At 41.5% G+C, this 19246-nt stretch overlaps 1 pseudogene; it reads right to left on the bottom strand.

Moving 5' to 3' along the window:
* Positions 1 to 2135: 2135 nt before the first annotated feature.
* On the bottom strand, positions 2136 to 3597 carry LOC101604489 (annotated as a pseudogene).
* Positions 3598 to 19246: the final 15649 nt, after the last annotated feature.

Here is a 19246-nt window from a genome sequence, read left to right as displayed (position 1 = left end):
TCCCATGTAAGCTAGATGCACAATGTGGTACATGTGTCTGGAGTTTGTTTGCAGTGGCTGATTATCCTGGTATGCCCACATGCCCATTCTCTCTCCCTCTCTCCGTCTCTCTCTCTCTCTCTCTCTCTCTCTCTCTCTCTCTCTCTCTCTCTCTCCACACACACACACACACACACACACACACACACAGGCTGAAGATACTGTTCAGTGGGTGTTGTAGTCACTGTCTCATTGCTGGGACAAAGCACCTGACCAAAAGCAGCTGATGGGACGAAAGTTGTTATTTGGCTCACTGCCTCAAAGGGAAGTTTCATGATGGCAGGAGAAAGCATGGCATGAGCAGAGGCTGGGCATCACTTTTGCCATAGCAGGTGGAAAACAGAAAGAGGATAGCAACTCAAACTCTGGGAAGGGGAGCTGGTTAAATCACCCTAAAGCCCACACCAGCAACATGCCTTCTCCAGGAAGTCTCCACCTATCCAATTGCCATCAGCCAGAGAGCAAGCATTCAAAACACAAGAGTTCATAGGAGGCATCTGAATAAAACCACCGCAGTGGGAAAGAGTGCTTTCTGTAAAAGGATGAGGACATGAATTTGATCCATAGTACCATGTAAAAAGACAGCATGGTCATGTATGCCCACATCCACAGCCCCAAGATGGGTGTAGACAGAAGAATCATGAGGTCTTGCTGGCCAAAGTTCTCTGGCCACCACACAGGTGTGCATAGGGTGTGCACATACCATTCACACACATCTATATGCATATATACAGGCTTGTACACTACACATACATGCACACATAACAAGAAAAAAAAAAACGAAAGATGGAAAATAACTGGGTGTAGTGGTGTACACCTTTAATCCCAGCACTCAGGAGGCAGAGATAGGAGGATCACGATGAGTTCAAGGCCACCCTGAGACTACAGAACAAATTTCAGGTCAGCCTGGGCTAGAGCAAGACCTTACCTCAAAAAATAAAAAAATATAAGATAGACAACTACACTAATGGTTATTTATGTGGTGTGTGTGTGTGTGTGTGTGTGTGTGTGTGTGAGAGAGAGAGAGAGAGAGAGAGAGAGAGAGAGAGAGAGAGAGCACGAGTGAGAGAGAGAGAGCAGATATTCAGATGCCACAATGTGCCTGTGGAGGTCAGAGGACAACTTTCAGGTTGTACATTCCACCTCTTTTGAGGCAGAGTCTCTTGTTGTTTGCCACTCTACTCTGCTCATAAGCTTCTGAGAAATTCTCCTGTCTTCCTTCTCACCATAGGCACACTGGGATTATGTAAACCCTTCATAGCTTCCAGCTTTTACATGGTGTTATAGCCAGCTTCATGTTCCTGGAACAAATACCCAGCCAAAGGCAGCTTAGAAGGGGAAAGGGGCTTATTTCAGGCTTTCAAATCCTAGCTGAACACCACCAGTGGTGGATGATGCTGGATCATTTCCACAGATCCAAGCAGTGAGATACCACCAGAGCTCAAACTACTCTCCACACACCTTAGAGCTGGGCTCAAAATCTACTCCTAAACACACCTTAGGGCTGGCCTCCAGGATCTATCCCAAGTGACACGACCCCTGTAGCAGTGACCTGCCTGCTCAGGTTGCAAGCTCAACTTTAATAAAACACCCAAGTCTATCCAACTCACGTCCTCAGAGTTGCACAACCTGCACTCTATCCTCTGAGCCATTTTCCCAGTCCCAACTGAAGTCTATTCTGGGTGGCAAGTGTGTGGCACAGACCTGTACTTGGAAGGCTGAGGCAGTAGTGTAAGTTCAAGGCCTCTGAACAATTTAGTGAGACCCTTTCTCAATGTTTTTTTTTTTTTTTCGTACCAGAAAGGCCACATAATTCTTTAATAGGTCAGGTTTATTTTTTTACATAATAGCACATCAATTTTAAATATTATCACATAAAGTATGGTAGACAAAAGGAATTTTGCTTCATATTTAGAAAATGATTTACAATCAAACTTGCCAATAAAAACCCAAACATAAAAAGCCCATTTTGACAATAAATATAGCCCATGCCAAAGTAGTATAAATTAAGCCAGAAGTGTTCAAACAGAAAACACCTTTCATCCTAGTATTTTGTCACTTTTAAAACGGTTTCCTAAAATAATGGAAACTCACATTCAAGGATTGCTGAATTGTTCTGATTTGGCTCCTTTGGTGTCTGTTTTTGTACCACTATTGTTCTTGGGTTTATCTTCTTCCTTAACATCTGCTTTTTTTGTCCTCTGTTTCGTTCCTGTCTTCTTCAGTCCTAGCTTTCTTTGCTCTTTTCTTATAGTAAGCCACATTTCTATGACTTCTTTCCCCTTCACCCTCAGAATCTGAGAATTCTTCATCACATGCTATCAGCCCGTCTGATGCTTGAATAGCAATGCTCTTGTCCGGATCTTCTCCATCCTCATCACCACCATGTCTATGAACAGCGTCTTCTGGAGTAATTTGCATCTGGTCACCAGCTGCATTGGTAACGTACAGTGCAGATTTTCAAATAAATGTTGTGTTATCTTTTCCATGTATTCTGGCATGTTCTGGATTGTCATGTTTGATGGACTAATGTGCAGTTTTCAATTTGTTCCAAAATACTCAAAAGTATTCATTATGAGGCAAGTCATTGGGGATCTTAATAATAATCCTATAATAATAATATAATAATAATAATAATAATCAAGGGCCACAGCTGTCTCGTAGGTCCCACATCAAGCCATGGTACGGATTATGTAGCATCAGCAAAGGCAAGAAGAAAGATTTTACAACTTCTACACAATTGGCATGACCTTTGACAGGGAGACTGCAGTACCCATGCTTATTAGCAGATAAGGAGTCGGCAGGACACTGCAACAGCGCCAGGCAGACGCTTCCATCACTTTGGGGATGATAGGCTTAAATATCTGCCCAGATGACTCATCAATACCATCTTGCATTGGAAAATTGACGGCACAGTATTTTCCTTTCCCAGCATCACTGTCCCTCAAGTCTCAGATGTCAGGAAGGTATTTCCCAAGTCTATGGATTGAACCAGTCATCCCACACTCTGTTACATAAAAAGCTTCTTCAACACCATCACCATGATAGATACCTATATCAATATATAAGACTCTCTGATGACACTTGAGTAACTTGAGCATGGCCAACACAATATCATTAACATAAAAGAAGCCCAATGCTTCTGACTTCTGGGGATGATGTAATTCTCTAGGCCATTTAGCAGCCATATGGGTTTGCTGGAGGTTTAACTTTATGACCCCAGCAACTGAGCCACCAGTGGAAATCTGACAAAACTCAAAGAGCCCATCAAACGCTGGATATTAAGTATATTTCCATATTTCTATGTAACTCAAAATTTACCAGCAAGTTGTGAATCATGCAAAGTCTGTGAGGCTTCATGGGGTGACTCTGTCCATAGTAATAGCTTTTAATGTCACTGTCTTCATAGTAGGAGACTTTCTTCTTGTATCCTCCTTGCAGCTGCTGGCCTCCACACAGGGCCACTCCTTTTCTGGAAGCCACCACTGGGACAGCCTTGAGGGACAGGTTGGGGGTACCAACAGCACTTGTAGCCACCCAGCCAAAGCCCAAGAACATGGGGCACCAAGTCCTAGACACCAGCAAGGACAAGAAGCAGGGTCAATACACACACACACAAACACACATATATATATACAGAGAGAGAGAGAGAGAGAGAGAGAGAGAGAGAGAGAGAGAGAGAGGGAGGGAGAGAGAGAGGGTCTCGCTGTAGTCCACGCTGACCTGGAATTCACTATGTGGTCTCAGGGTGGTCGCTAACTCACAGTGATCATTCTAACTCTGCCTGTGCTGGAATTAAAGGCTTGGACCAGCACTCTGGCTTAAAATATTTTTTAAAGGACTAAGGGTTGGAGAGATTGCTCACTGATTAAAGGTGCTTGCTTGCAAAGGTTGTTGGCCTGGGTTCTCTAGAACCCACGTAAAGCCAGGTGCACAAATTGGCACAGCACATGTGTCTGGCATTCATTTGGAGAGGCAAAAGAGATCCTGAAAGCCCATCTCTTTCTCTTTCTGTCTCTCTCTGTCTCTCTCTGTCTCTGTCTCTCTCTCTCTAACACACACACACACACACACACACACACACACGTGCATGCACCAGGCCCTAAGTTATACTATTTTCTTCTTCCAGATTTTAGTGGGAAAGCTAGTGTTCTTTAACAGGGTCTTACTCTAGCTCAAGCTAGCCTAAAATTCACCATGTAGAGCAGTCTGGCCTCAAACACTCAGCAATCCTCCTGCCTTGGCCTCCTGATTGCAGTAATTACAGCCGTGAGCCACCATGTCTAGCTTAAAGCTAGTGTTTTAGCCTGCTTTCTGTTATAACAAAATATGAGATATTGAGCAATTTATAAAAATTAAAGTTTCATTTCATTCTGGAGACTGGGAGGTCCAAAAGCCTGTTGACAGTGTAATCAAATGCAATGGGTTTATATCTTGGTGAGTGCAGAGCCTGAATTAGCCTTTCTAGGAAAAAAGGATGGAGAAAGCTTTACATGCGACAGGCAAGCAAAGCATGGGAGTCATTTCTGGAGCAATGCCCTCCTTGAACAAACGAAACTTGAGGCAAAGTGCATGAATTTAAGAGTTTGCCCTTGACAAGAGCAACCTCACTTATGGCTAACAACAGCATAGCTCCTGGTCAGGGCCTGGTGCTGCTGCAACAGAACACAGTAAAAAGTCAGAAGGGGGCTGGAGAGATGGCTTAGCGGTTAGGAGTTTGCCTGTGAAGCCTAAGGACCCTGGTTCGAGGCTTGATTCCCCAGGACCCATGTTAGCCACATGCACAAGGGGGCGCAGGCATCTGGAGTTTGTTTGCAGTGGCTGGAAGCCCTGGCACGCCCATCCTCTCTCTCTCTCTCTCTCTCTCTCTCTCTCTCTCTCTCTGCCTCCTTTTCTCTGTTTGTCACTCTCAAATAAATAAATAAAAATAAACAAACAATTTTTTAAAAGTCAGAAGGCAAGCAGACATGGGGGAAGAGATGAAACATGAAGGGCTGCCTCACTTTATGGTCCACTGCCCTCACTGTCACTGACCTGCTCCCTTGAGAATGGTCTACTTTGTTTTCGTTGATTTTTATCCTCCCTTCTTTCTCTGCCCCCATTTTCTTCTTTCCCTCAATATCCTCCCTCCTGTTTACACGCCACATGTGTCCTTTCACCCTTTCCTCATCCCTGTTTTCATTCTATTTAAGGATTTAGTCACCTTGCCAAGGCCCATTGTCTCATGTACCAACATTTCAAAACCAATTTTGGAGGAGGCAGACCATATTTAAACCATAGAACCTAGGGGTTCCCTGTTAAATAAAATGTTGGTTTAGGGGATAAATCTCTCTCTCTCTCTCTCTCTCTCTCTCTCTCTCTATCTATCTATCTCTATCTCTCTCTCCATCACCACCACCACACACAGAGACAATGTTAAGGAAACATCCATTATTTTCTACTCTCTTGAGAGCAGGTATAGATAGCTTTCTTTACTCCTTGGAATTGAACCCTGGGCCTCACACAGCCTGGGCACCACATGGGATGGGCACATGCTCTGTTACTGAACTATATCTCTAGCCACTTCTTCAGTATTTTAAAAATATTTTTGCTGGGCGTGGTGGCACACGCCTTTAATCCCAGCACTCGGGAGGCAGAGGTAGGAGGATCGCCGTGAGTTCAAGGCCACCCTGAGACTCCTTAGTGAATTCCAGGTCAGCTTGGGCTAGAGTGAGACCTTACCTCAAGAGTCTCAGAGGCCCCCAACACCTCAGCACTGAAGCAGACGAAAAATGAACCCAACATGGCTCAGGGAAATTTTGCGGAAGAGGGGGTGGAAAGAATGTCAGAGTCACATGTTGGGTCATGATACGCAGAGACACTTATTGTACCAATAACTGTGGGCTAACCCCACAATGCACGACCCATTTACATAAACAAGGAGGGTCCAGTGGGAGGGGGTAGATCATGGATGAGCCTAAACAATGGTACCAAACTGCCTGTATTTGCTGAAAAGAAAACTAATAAATTAAATTTTAAAAAAAAAAACAAAAAAATATTTTTATTTATTTGTGTGTGTGTGTGTGAGAGAGAGAGAGAGAGAATGTCAAGGCCTCCTGCTCCTAGTGAACTTCAGATGCATGTGCTACTTTGTGCATCTAGCTTTACATGGGTACTGGGGAATTGAACTCAGGCATGCAGGCTTTACAAGCAAGCGCCTTTAACCGCTGAACAACCTTCCCAACCTGTCTTCATTGATTTTAACATTGTAAGTTGGATTTTTTTTCAAACTGTTCTTTTCTATATGCTGAGATAATAACATAATTATCCTTCTCAGTTCTACAAACATGTTTGAGTATATTAATGGATTTCCTAGTGGTGAATTACTGTTGGTTTGTAAAAATAAGCTCCAGTGATTACAGTGATTGTATTTTAATGTGCTTTTAATCTGATTTGCTAGTATTGATGTTTTATGCATTGATACATGAATCTCCCCCTTTTTTGAGGCAGGATCTGACTTAAGCAGCCCTGCATGGCCTCAAACTCACTATGTATACCAGATTGGCTTCAAACTTGCAATGATCCTTTTACCTCTGCCTCCCAGGTCCTTGGATTGCTAAAGATGGGCAATACCATATGTGGCAATGATGGATACTGTGAGGTCATCAATTCAATTGTCACTTCACGTCCAGAAGACAGCACTCTTCCCTATTCTCTGGCTCTTTCATTCTTTCTGTTCCCTCTTCCAGAATGTCTCCTGAGCCTTGGAAATAGATATATAGATGTCTCATTTAGCATTGAACTTTCAACAGTCACTTACTCTCACATTTTGAGAAATTTTAGGTCTTATTGGAGAAAATAACGGTTAAAAAAAATGCAAGGGGCTGGAGTGACGGCTTAGCAGTTAAGGTGCTTGCCTGTGAGGCCAAAGCACCTAGGTTCGATTCTCCAGGTGACAGGTAAGCCAGATACACAGGGTGGCACATGGGTCTGAAGTAAGTTTGCAGTAGCTAGAGGCTCGAGCACACTGTTTCCCCCCCCTTTCCTTTTCTCTGTCTATAATAAATAAATTAAAAATTTAACAATTAAAAACAATGCAAGTTCTAACAGTTCAATGTCATATCCCATGAAAACAAATATTAATGATGTTTTTCATTCTTTTTCTTACATTGGGAGAATTGTTATGAAGTTATCTATACCTGCTCTATGCTTTAATTTTTACAGGGGAGCTTATTAAAACATTTTATCTATTTCCCCCATGGAAGTTTGTCTTTTTAAAGAAAAAAAAAGATTTTATTTGTATTTATTTATTTGAGAGAGAAAGGCAGAGAGAAAATGTACACACCAGGGTCTCTAGCCACTGCAAACAAATTCCAGATGCATGTGTCACCATGTGTATCTGGCTTACACGGGTCCTGGGGAATGGAACCTTGGTCCTTTGGTTTTTCAGGCAAGTAACTTAATTGCTAAGCTATCTTCCCAGCCCAAAGTTTACCTCTTAAAACTTGTCTCTTGAGACCACTTTTGGTAAGCTGTAATTTTTTTGAGAATTATTCTGTTTTCCGATTTATTTGTAAAAAGCTGTCCAGGTGCAACTTCTTCTCTGATTTTCCTCCTTTCACTGATTCTTTTCTTCTTGACATTTCCTACTTTCTGGAATTGTGGGATGTTTTTTCCATATTTTTCCTTGATTAAGTTAGCTACTGGATTAAAAAAATAAACACTTGTTCCTTAGTTTTAAAAGAAAAACAGCTTTTTGTTTTGTTATTTCTGTGGTTTTGCTATTTTACGACTCCCAAAATACTGCTTTTATATTTTAGCCCTTATTTTTTGTACCTTATATAGTTATTTTTAAAATTATTTATTTATTTATATGTGGTTTGGTAGATGGGTGGGTGTGTTCCAGGGTCTCTTGCCACTGCAAATGAATGTCCATCCAACTTTACTTAGGCACCTTGAGAATGGAAGCATGGCCAGCAGGCTTTGTAAACAAACACCTTTATCTTCTGGGCCCCAAGCCCCTTAGTTACTATGTGTTTAACTCTAAAATTCACATCGCTAAATTAATTTAGCGTTATATTTTTTCTTTCAACAAATATGCTGAGTTTTCATTATTGTGATTCTTAATATTTATTTACTTATTTATTTGACAGCGAGAGAAAAAAAAGAGGGAGAGAGAGAATGAGAGAGAGGGGGAGAGAGAAAGAATGGGTGTGCCAGGGCCTCTAGCCACTGCAAGTGAATGGCAGATGCATGTACCACCTGGTGCATATAGCTTACATGATCAAACCTGGGTCCTTATGCTTCACAGACAAGCATCTTAAGTGCTAAGCCATCTCTCCAGCCCCATTATTGTGATTCTTAAAAAATTCTGCTACTTCACTTTGTATTTCTCTTTCAACTCATCAAATGTTTTTTTTTTCAATGTCTTTAATTTTTTTCCACATGTAAATTTCTCCACAAATTTTGGTTGCTAATTTCTAGTTTTACTGCTTCATCTTCAGAAAATCCTGTGTACTATTTACATTCTTCGACATTTTTCCAGGGTTTTTTTTTTTTATAACCTACAATATTAGTAGTTTTGTGACTATTCTGTGAACAGCACAAAATTTTAACTCATTCATGTTCAGAAATGGATCGATAAATACATTTATACACATAATATTTCTTTCTGAGCCTGTCTTAACAAATTACCACGATGTTGGTGACTTACAACAACAGAAATACATCCTTTCAGTTCTGGAGGCCAGAAATATGACGTGTGTCAGGGTAATGTACCCTCCACAGGCTCCAGGGAAAGGTCCTTTCTGCCTCTCAACTCCTGGGGACTCCAAGAGTTCCTGTGCTTGTGACCCCATCCCTCCTGTCTCTGTCTCTTTCTCCACATAAGTCCCTCTGGGTCTATAGTTCCTCCTCTGTCTCTCATGAGGATATTTTAATTGTATTTAGCACCATCCTCACCTATGATCATCACATGCAAAGATCCTTAATTGCATTTGCAGAGACCCTATTTACAAATGAGGTTCTATTCACAGGTTCCAAGAGTCAAGGCATGGATAAAATCATTGTCTCTTATAATTGTGTCCATCTCTCCTCTCCACATACACACACACACACACACACACACACACACACACACACACACACACACACACACAAGCTCCAGGGGAGAATTTTTGCTGCCTCTTCCAGCTCCTAAGGGCTCCTAGCATGTATTGCTTTATGGCCCCACTTCTCATGGCCCCATTTACCAAATCCATTTTTCACATGACCTTCTCCTCTTTGTCTCTTTCAATCCTCAAATCTTCTGCCTCTTATGATATATGACCTACTGTAAGCTTCCTCTTGAAGATCCTTAATTGGCATCTGTACAGATGTTATTTCAACATAGTCCTATTCTGAGGTTTTCAGTGGATCTGAATTTGAGGAGCAGAACACACATACATTTCAACACTGTACCTGCATCCAGATGTGTGTCTAAGCACTACTTAGCTGATGTCTCAGTTATTTCCTCATTGCTGGAACAAAAAACTCAACTGATTGCAGTGGGGAAAACAGGGAAGGAGCAGGATCAGGAAGCTGGCATCACATCATCATGTCAGCAAAGGAAATAGATAGTGATGAATGCTGAATATCTGGCTAGCCTTCCTTCTCCTCTTTATACAATCCAGGACCTTAACCAATGGAAAGGTGCCACCCACAGGATGGGTCCTCCCACCTCAACTAAGAAAATTTCAGACATGGCCATAGATTTGATTGCATAGTGACATCAGAGAGCTAGGGGTATGGAGATTCAGTGTTCTGACAAAAGCCATCGCTGTGGGCTGGAAAGATGGTTTAGCAGTTAAGCGCTTGCCTGTGAAGCCTAAGGACCCCAGTTCGAGGCTTGATTCCCCAGGACCCATGTTAGCCAGATGCACAAGGGGGCGCACACATCTGGAGTTCATTAGCAGTGGCTGGAAGAGCTGGCGCACCCATTCTCTCTTTCTCTGTCTTTCTCTGTGTCACACGTAAATAAATAAATAAAAATGAACAAGAAAATTTAAAAAAAAGCCATCACTCTAATGGCATGCAGCATGTATGCCAGAGCCATGGCAGGGAGGTAGAAAAGATAATTACCACTCTTCTACCCTTTCCTTCATGTATCCATCTCTCTTTTCCCAGGCTCTTCTTGGCCAGAATTAGCAAGTCCCCTGGAAACTAAAACATGGAGGCCTCTCTGGGAGGGAAGACTGTCCAAAGAAGTGTGCAGAATAGAACAGACCTAAAGACTATCAAAATTTCTTTATTCAGCACATATTTTAAATGGAACTCATGTCAAGCCATTCTCTATACTAAACAAAAAGGATGCATGTGCTCTGGCTTGCCTTGTCAAACTTAAAGAATGCCAAAGAAAACCAGGCAAGTAAACTGACAATGACACGATGCTACAACCAGAATACAGGTTTATAAATCAACATGCTTAAAGGAGCAAGCCCATACTTCAGATATTGTTTAAGGCTTCAAAAAGGGTTGAATCTAAGCAGAAACATGAATTCCTTGACCATCATTACCTTTTATTGGGCATGGTTTGAAGATCCTTACATATTGTAATGCAGGAAATTTTTGCAAGGTCACTAAGAACTAAGACTCATTACTAATCCATGATTTAAATATGGGAATTTAACAATACAGACAGATTCCTGTCAAACTGATAACCAGAGATTATACATCACAGCTGATTATTGGTTATGTTGTTAGGGACCTCCACAGGTTTGCTCAGGTCTTGTCCACTTGAGCTGGTCTGGGTGCATTAACAGTTGTATGGTTGTATTTCTCATTGTATTACTGGTAGTTCTAACTTTTGAAAGCTGATACCTGATGAATATTTAAAATTCATTACATTTTATAGCTGAGGGCATTGAGCAGTGAATCTCTGCACAACTCTGTATGCTGCTGAGTTTCAACTACATCATAAGAGATACCATGGCTATAACAGCTGTCTTCATTTTCTGTTTCTTTTCCCCTGTGCATCTTTATACATGTTCTGCTTTTGGTCTTTTTTGTGTTTTTCTGAAGATTAACATTAAAAGTAGCTTTAGTCAACATTTGATATTCTAAAAATAGTTTTCTTCTTAAAGATAGTTTGCCTGTACATTTACTTTTGGTATTTCCATATAAAAAGTCCTTTGGGCTCTGGTCTGGGAGACACACACTTTCTCTTGCCCACCCCTCCTCTGATGACAGTTGTTGGAACTTGATCCATGTTTTGGGTTCCTTCCATGATGCTCAGTAAAGCCTTTGAATTGAGTGTAATGCTTCTTAGAAATAACTACAACCTTAGTGGCTTCAAGCAACACATATTTATTCTTTCGAAGTTCTAGAGGTCAGACATTTCCAGTGGGTCACATTGGGCTCAATGTAAGGGTGATGTTCCTACTATACGTGCCCAAGGACAGTGTTTCATTCCCTTTTCCAATTTTAGGGGCTGCTTATAATGTTTTCTTATGGTCCTATCATCCAACTTCAAGAAAAGCAATGGAGGAAGCATCTCCAACTCTCCCTTTCTGAATGCTTCTTTCATTGGCAGGTCTCCTTCTATAACTGATCCTTCCTGCTTCCTGTTTCCCTCTTATAAAGACCCTTATGATAACACTGCAACAATCCAGATAATCCAAACCAATCTCCCCATCATCTCAAGATCTATTGTTGATTACATCTGTACACACCATTTTCTCATGTAAGCCAACATCTTCAGAGGTCCTACAGGTGAAGAACTGAACATATTTAGGAGAGGGCACTGTTCAACCTAGCACAGAAGCACACTCTTTGATGAGCATGTCCCTGCAGGCATCTCCATCTTAGCTTTGGAACCAGTGATCAGCTGCTCTTGTCTGCTCTAAAACAAGTTCTAAGGCTCCTGGCAAAACATAAAACCTGTCGGTGTCATTTGAAAACACCTTGCCTGAGTTTTGTGGCAGAGGAAAGCATCCCTGTGGAATCTATGCCTTTTTATCATTCCCAACAACAGATGCTTTGGCCAAATTGTGTTTCCTGCCCTGAAATTATAAGTACATGCCAAGGATAATGAATGCAAATTGTTTTACTGCAGCAGAATTCATTTAACAGAAATGCTTAATGGCTCTAATAGAATTATCTGTGATGATAGAATTGTTCTCAATCTGTTCCAAAATATCATAGCCACTGGGTGCATGTGGCTCTTGGGCATTTAACATGTACCTAGTATGACTGGAAAAATGAATTTTAACCAATTTTTTTTTTAATTTAGGGTTTCTCTCTAGCCCAGGCTGACCTGGAATTCACTATTTAAGTCACAGAGTGACCTCATTCTCACAGAGATCCTCCTGCCTTCCTAGTGCTGGGATTTAAGGCATGTACCACTATGCCAGATGAATTTCAACTTTTAATTTAAAACAACTCCTATTTAACTATGTAGATAGCAACTGCAGCTGGTTTAAGTTCAGAAACAAATGCATTTATTTCCTATCCAAAGCACTGAGACAAGTATAGCAGTTACCTTCTCATTCTTGGGACAAAACACTTGAAGAGAGAAGCAGCTTACTGGAGGAAAAGGTTTGCTTCAGGCTTACAGGTATATATATATTATTGTGGTTTTCGAAGTGTGGGTCTCATTCTAGCTCAGGCTGACCTGGAATTCACTATGAAGTCTCAGGGTAGCCTGGAACTCACAGTGAGCCTCTTACCTCTGCCTCCCAAAAGGGCTGAGATTAAAGGTGTGCACCACCACACCTGGCTTTCAGGCTTACAGTTTTGAGGGGAAGCCCCATCGTGGCAGGGAAAGCGTGGCAGAGAAGGTAGCCAGGATGTCACATCTTGTTCCCATGGCAGTGAGCAACCTCTAAACACCCAGTGGGTTGAATTAATCAACCTCAATGTCAAATTCCAGTAACATGCCTCCTCCGTCTAGTATCCATCCCCCCCCCCCATGTTCCACCAGGTGGGGACCAAGTAGAAGAGGCTTAGTCATAAGCACTTGAAGTTATGGGTGACATTTTACATTCAAACCAAGTTGTACTTGTTACTATAAGTGACAGCTTTTATTAAAGGCTAGGTTCAGAGTAAGAAGAACTATTTCATACCAGAGTGGAATAAAATAAAGCTACTTTTATGGTCCATGTGCAGTGAAGATGCTATATAATGATGGTCACTGTCTATCCTCTTGTAACTCCCCATTCTGTGGCTTGTACTCAGCCACTATGGGACAGCCTACACCATGGGAATCATGACATGTTCCAGCTCCAGTCTGTTCCTGTCTCCTCATGGAGTGCTGGATTGTTTGACACTGTCTTACACACCTTAGTGCATATGCCAGTTTGAGGTGATGGTCTACTGATCCACATTTGGTAACATAGACTTTTCATCCTAGGTGCTCAGGAGGGTGAGGAAAGAGGATCACAAGCTTAAGACCTGTTTGGGCTACAGAGTGAGTCTAGGCTAATGGGGCAACTTAGCGAGACTCTGTATCAAAATAAAAAGTCAAGAAAAGTCTGGGGGTATAGCTTGATGGTAGAGTATTACCTAGGATGTGCTAGACCCTGGATTCAATCCCCACTATTGAAAAAACAATAAGATGGCTTAGTAAATTGCCTTAGTGCAATCTGAGTTTCCTGGACCCCAAAGAGAAAAGGGAGACACTATCACCCACACAGTGCTAGGTGTTGAAGAAAAACACTTCTATGGATTCTTAAAGAACTCAACCTTGATCTTAGTCCTTAGAGTTACATCCATTAAGGGAACCCCTTCGGCTAGATGGCAGTGCAATGCAGTCCAAATTTCTGGCTTTCAAGATGTCCATTATCATCTACAGATACAGCTCAGAATGCCTAAAAAAGTCTAAGCTTCATATTCCTACATTGCACATAGAGGTTATTTAGTCCCCAAATCTTTAAACATATTGATCATGTGGATAGCACCAAGGCAGATGTGGGAGGAACTCATTAGTTTATTCCAATTTATTCATACATTCACTCATTCATTTGTTCATTCAAAATAATATAAGTTCAGGTCATAAATTCAGAAGCTTTCACCTCAATATTTTATAAAATCCACACTATATAGAATAAATAACCATATACTCAAGGCTGAACTTTGGAAGTGGTAAGAGCAGCAGTTGCTTTGGGTGCAAAACTTAACAGGGCATCAATAAACCAGTAATAAAGATAATATATTATTTGTCAATATCAAAATGAATACAAAAATTACAATGTGAAAAAATTCAAATTTAAAAAATAGACTACTGGGGCTGGAGGGATGGCTTATTGGTTAAGGCATTTGCCTGCAAAGTCAAAGGACCCAGGTTTGATTACCCAGGACCTAAGTAAGCCAGATGCACAAGGTGGCACATGCTTCTGGAGTTTGTTTGCAGTGGCTGGAGGCCCTGGCATGCCCATTCTTTCTTTCTGTCTGTCTGTCTCTCTCTCTTTCTCTTACTCTCTCAAAAAAATAAATAAAACTTTTTAAAAATTTTAAAAAATTAAAAAATATACCACTGGACTGGAGAAATGGCTTAGCTGTTAATGAGCTTGCCTACAAACCCAAAGAACCCAGGTTCGATTCCCCAGTACCCAGATAAAGCTCAATGCAGGGCTGGAGAGATGGCTTAGTGGTTAAGCGCTTGTCTGTGAAGCCTAAGGACCCCAGTTCGAGGCTTGGTTCCCCAGGTCCCACGTTAGCCAGATGCAAAGGGGGCGCATGCGTCTGGAGTTCGTTTGCATAGGCTGGAAGCCCTGGCGTGCCCATTCTCTCTCTCTCCCTCTATGTGTCTTTCTCTCTGTGTCTGTCACTCTCAAATAAATAAATAATTTTTTTTTTAAAAAAAAAAGCCCAATGCACAAGATTGCACATGTGTCTGTAGTTTGTTTGCAGTGACTGGAGGCCCTGCTGCACCTATTCTTTCTCTATCTAACTCTTTCTCTCTCTCATAAATAAAATTTTAAAAATAGAGTACTATTGTTTATTTGAGGAGCCTGCATTATCATGTAAAGGTAATAATCATTTCTAGTCAGCCAGGCATAAAATGTCTTGTGTGTACCCTAAACTTGGATTTATGTGGCTTGACAATGGCATGCAAATAAATTGAGCAATGTGTGTGTGTGTATGCATGCATTTTGGTTGTATTAAGTTTTCCTTTTTGGTTTAAAATATCATTTTGATAATTATATGTGGGGGTTTACAATATTCTTTATGTCTCTGGTTTCAAATAAGTACTGCTTCCTCTTACATAGGACTCACTTAAGCAATACAACAGCCCCAAATTGTGGATTCAATTTGCAGAAGTGTTTATAAAACCTTGAAAAAATGCACAGATAGTTATATTGTAATATAATCATGGTATAGCTTAAAGATGCTAATTTGAGGTTGAGAGCATTTGTCTTAGAGGTAATGATAAATGTTGGGTTTTAAAATGTTTGTGTGTGTGTATGTATAAATGTGTATGTGGCGTGTGTATATTTGTGGGCATGTGTATGTGAGTATGGGTGCGTGTGTGTGCATGTGTATGTGCAGGCCAGAGGTTGATGCAGGGTGTCTTTCTTAACTACTCTTTACCTTTATTTACTGATGCAGGGTCTTTTACTTGAGCCTATTCAGCTAGTCTTGCTAGCCAACTTGCCCCAGGAATCTCCTGTCTCTGCCTCCAAAGTGCTGGAATTACAGATGGGATGCCATGCCTGACTGGCATTTATGCAGGTGCTGGGGAGCTTATGTAGTGAGTGTCTTATCCACTGAATCATCTTCCCAACTCCGGTGATGGGCTTTCAACATGGGTAGACCCAGCTCTTTTCTCCTTCCAAGAGCTCTGGGAATGATGTCAGGAAGTGACATGAATCTAATTTGCTGAGTTCCATGCTATGAAGCTATGGGATCAGGAGTGGTGACTGGAGGAGAAGCCAGGGAATGGCGGGGATTGGGGGTTGCATGAGACCCAGAGTGACCACATGGTGCTCTAGCTAAGGGAGCAGGAGGCTAATGTCAAGGCTATCTTTGAGCCTGGACAGGTAAGAACATAGCATTATCCTTTTTAATAGTATGCTGGAGTTGGAGAAATAGCTTAGTGGTTAAGGCACTTGCCTGCAAAGCCTAAGGATTGGTTCCCAAGTACCCATGTAAGCCAGATGTACACGGTGGCATATTCATCTGGAGTTAATTTGCAGCCACTAGAGGCCCTGGCATGCCCATTCTCTCTGTCTCTCTATCTACCCATCTCTCTCTAATAAATAAAATATTTTTTATAAAATAGTATAGTTACTGTAACTTTCAGTGAGTTGTTGGCAAGGGAGGGCCCTGATGCCCCCAAAACATTATAGATCACTGCAGATGCCTTTGGTTTTCCACCGAGAATAGATGATAAGACCGTATTGCTAAAGACTCCACATATTTGAGCTGCAAGGCCACTGAGAAATCTTGCTGGAACTTAGCTGATAACCTCCTCCATGTAGACCAGCTGACAGAAAGCTGAAAGAAGCCATTCTGCATGCAGTTCAATGGAAGAAAGAGAAATCACCAGTAAAGATACTCAATAGTTGGACACTGCAAGCCTTATATTAGGCCAGCCAGACCAAATGAGCCAACAGGTGCAACAGTGGCATGTCTGTCATGATGGAAACCAACTGCCCTCTAATTGGACTATAGGCCTGCTCCATGAGAGGGAATCCATCACTGATAGTGAAAACTTAAAACAGGGGTAGTTATGAGCCCTAGAGGTGCAATGTCTGCTGCTGTCTGGCTAAATGTATATACTATGCTTATCAAACTGCCCAGTAAGTGCTTCTCTTAATGTTCATACCCTTACAATAACGTTACTCTCACTTTTGGTAGAGAATCTTCTCTTTTCAGATGGCAGTGACCTTTGGATAACTCAGAAGGCTTCATGGTGCTGGAAAGAAGTGACAGGAGTGCTCAGTACTGCAATAATTCTATCACACCTTCCAAGGCTCAGGGTCGATTGTGGAAGACGTGACAGAAAGAATTTAAGAGCCAAAGGAAGGGTAGGACTCCTTACAACGTGCTCCCCCCAGACACAAAATGGCCTGGATATCCATGACCTCACAGTGCCTGACACTACCTTCTCAAGACCATCATAAGAGGAGGAAAAGATCATGACATCAATATAAAAGAGAGACTGATTGAGAGGGGGAGGGGATATGATGGAGAATGGAGTTTCAAAGGGGAAAGTAGGGGGAGGGAGGGCATTACCATGAGATATGTTTTATAATCATGGAAGCTGTCAATAAAAAAAAATATATTAGTAAAGAAAAAAATAAAATGTGACTGGAGAGATGGCTTAACATTTAAGGCATTTGACTGCAAGCCAAAGGATCCAGGTCAATTCTCAAGAAATGAAATAAGCCAGAGCAGAAGGGGGCACATTCCTCTCACGTTCATTTGCAATGGCTGGAGACCCTGGCAAGCCCATTTTTGCTCTCACTCTCCATTTCTCTCTCTCTCTCCCTCCCATCTATTCTGAGTGTTCCTCTTCCTCTCCCTAGTTCTCTCTCTAGAATAAATAAATAAAACATATATTTAAAATTAAAAAAATAGTATCTTGTGGTTAATATGCTTCTGTAAGAAACAAATGACATCCTGGAGATAAATGTGCCTGGTGCACACAGTGTTTGTTCCATGTATGTAAGGCAACATGGAAAATGTCTGTTTTTAAAATATGTAGTGCAGTTTATGAGAGTGTAAACTGTTAACAGCCACTATGGATACCAGCATGGAGATTTTTCAACACTCTAAAAGTCTATCTACTATATGACCTAAAAATATGACTACTAAAGATTCTGATTACTTGCACAGCCATGTTTATTGGTGCTCTGTACACAATAGCTAGGAAATAGAATCAGACCAGGTACCAATCAACTGATTAATGATTAATGAAAATGTAGTGCATATACACAATGGAGTTCTAGTTGGAGATAAAAAAATGCAAATATGAAATTTACAGGGAAATAGATGGATCTGGAAAAAAGTTAAACTGAGTTAATCCACGCTCAGAAAGATAAATGACACATGTCCTCTCCTCTCCCTCCCTCTCTCTTTCTCTCTCTCTCTCAATCTCTCTCCCTCTCTCTCTCTCTCTCTCTCATGTGGCTTCTAGCTTGGAATAGTTAGATTTGTTTGTAATTTGTAGTTAGTGTCAGTGAAGTGAAGAGGAAACTAGAATGAGGCTTGGAGAGAGGAGACACAGGAAGGGATTGAGGGAAGGGATAGTAGACAGGAAAGTGGAGGAACAGAATGCACGAGATAGAAAAGTCTAAGAGAGGACAAGAGAAAGGGAGGGGAAGGAATACACAAAACTAAAGTTGTTATGACTAAGTACTATAGCCTTACAACTTTGTGTATATATATAGTTAGAGTACCCTGCTGTCTTGCTGTGGTGGACAAAGGTTTTTCCTGAAGCCATGGGTTGTTGAAAGTTAAATCACAGTGCTAGAAATGGGACACCTTCCCACAGTGAGCTATTGCTCAGGGAGGCCTGTGAGACCCTCTAGACAATGCTGGTCATTAACAGAGCATTTGGTTGTCCACCAGAACCTGATGATATAACTCTACTGCCGAAGACACCACAGGCTTCCACTGTAGGACATTGAGAAATCAAGCAGAAACTAATATGGAAGCCAGCTCCCTGCCTGATAGATAGTTTCTATAGTGCTACGAAGTGCTACGTGAACTATTGGCCCTGGTGTGCCCATTCTCTCTCTGTCTCCCTCTTTCTCTGTCAAACAAATATATAACATTAAAAAATTATTAAACAGTATGTTCATATGTTCTCCAATTTAAAAAAGAAATGTAGTGCACTCTAAACTCCAAAATCTTTACACCAGTATCTCTGGCCCAATCCCTAGGCTCTCCCACAGAGGGAACCATTAGTTTTTTATGGGACTGTAACAGTTACCTTCTCATTGTTTGGATCAAACACCTGACCAAAGGCAGCATATGAAAGGAAAAGGATTATTTCAGCTTAGAGATTTGAGTGGAAGCTTCACCATGGCAGGGAAAGTATAGCAAGGGCAAGATAGAAGGAGAAAGAAGTTGTCTGAGTAAGCTAACTAGCCTACACCTAGTAGGGTTAGACTACTGAACCTCAGGGTCTGGCCCCAGTAACACACCTCCTCCATCAAGGCTCCAGCTATCAAATTGTTACCATTTGGGGTACAAGCATTAAAAATACAGCTGATGGGGAAATATTCATTCACCTACCACAGGG

This window comes from Jaculus jaculus, chromosome X, assembly GCF_020740685.1.
Source record: "Jaculus jaculus isolate mJacJac1 chromosome X, mJacJac1.mat.Y.cur, whole genome shotgun sequence".
In the NCBI taxonomy this organism is placed as follows: domain Eukaryota; kingdom Metazoa; phylum Chordata; class Mammalia; order Rodentia; family Dipodidae; genus Jaculus; species Jaculus jaculus.
The sequence above is the reverse complement of the archived record's forward strand: the minus strand, read 5'-3'. Positions and strand labels throughout refer to the sequence as shown.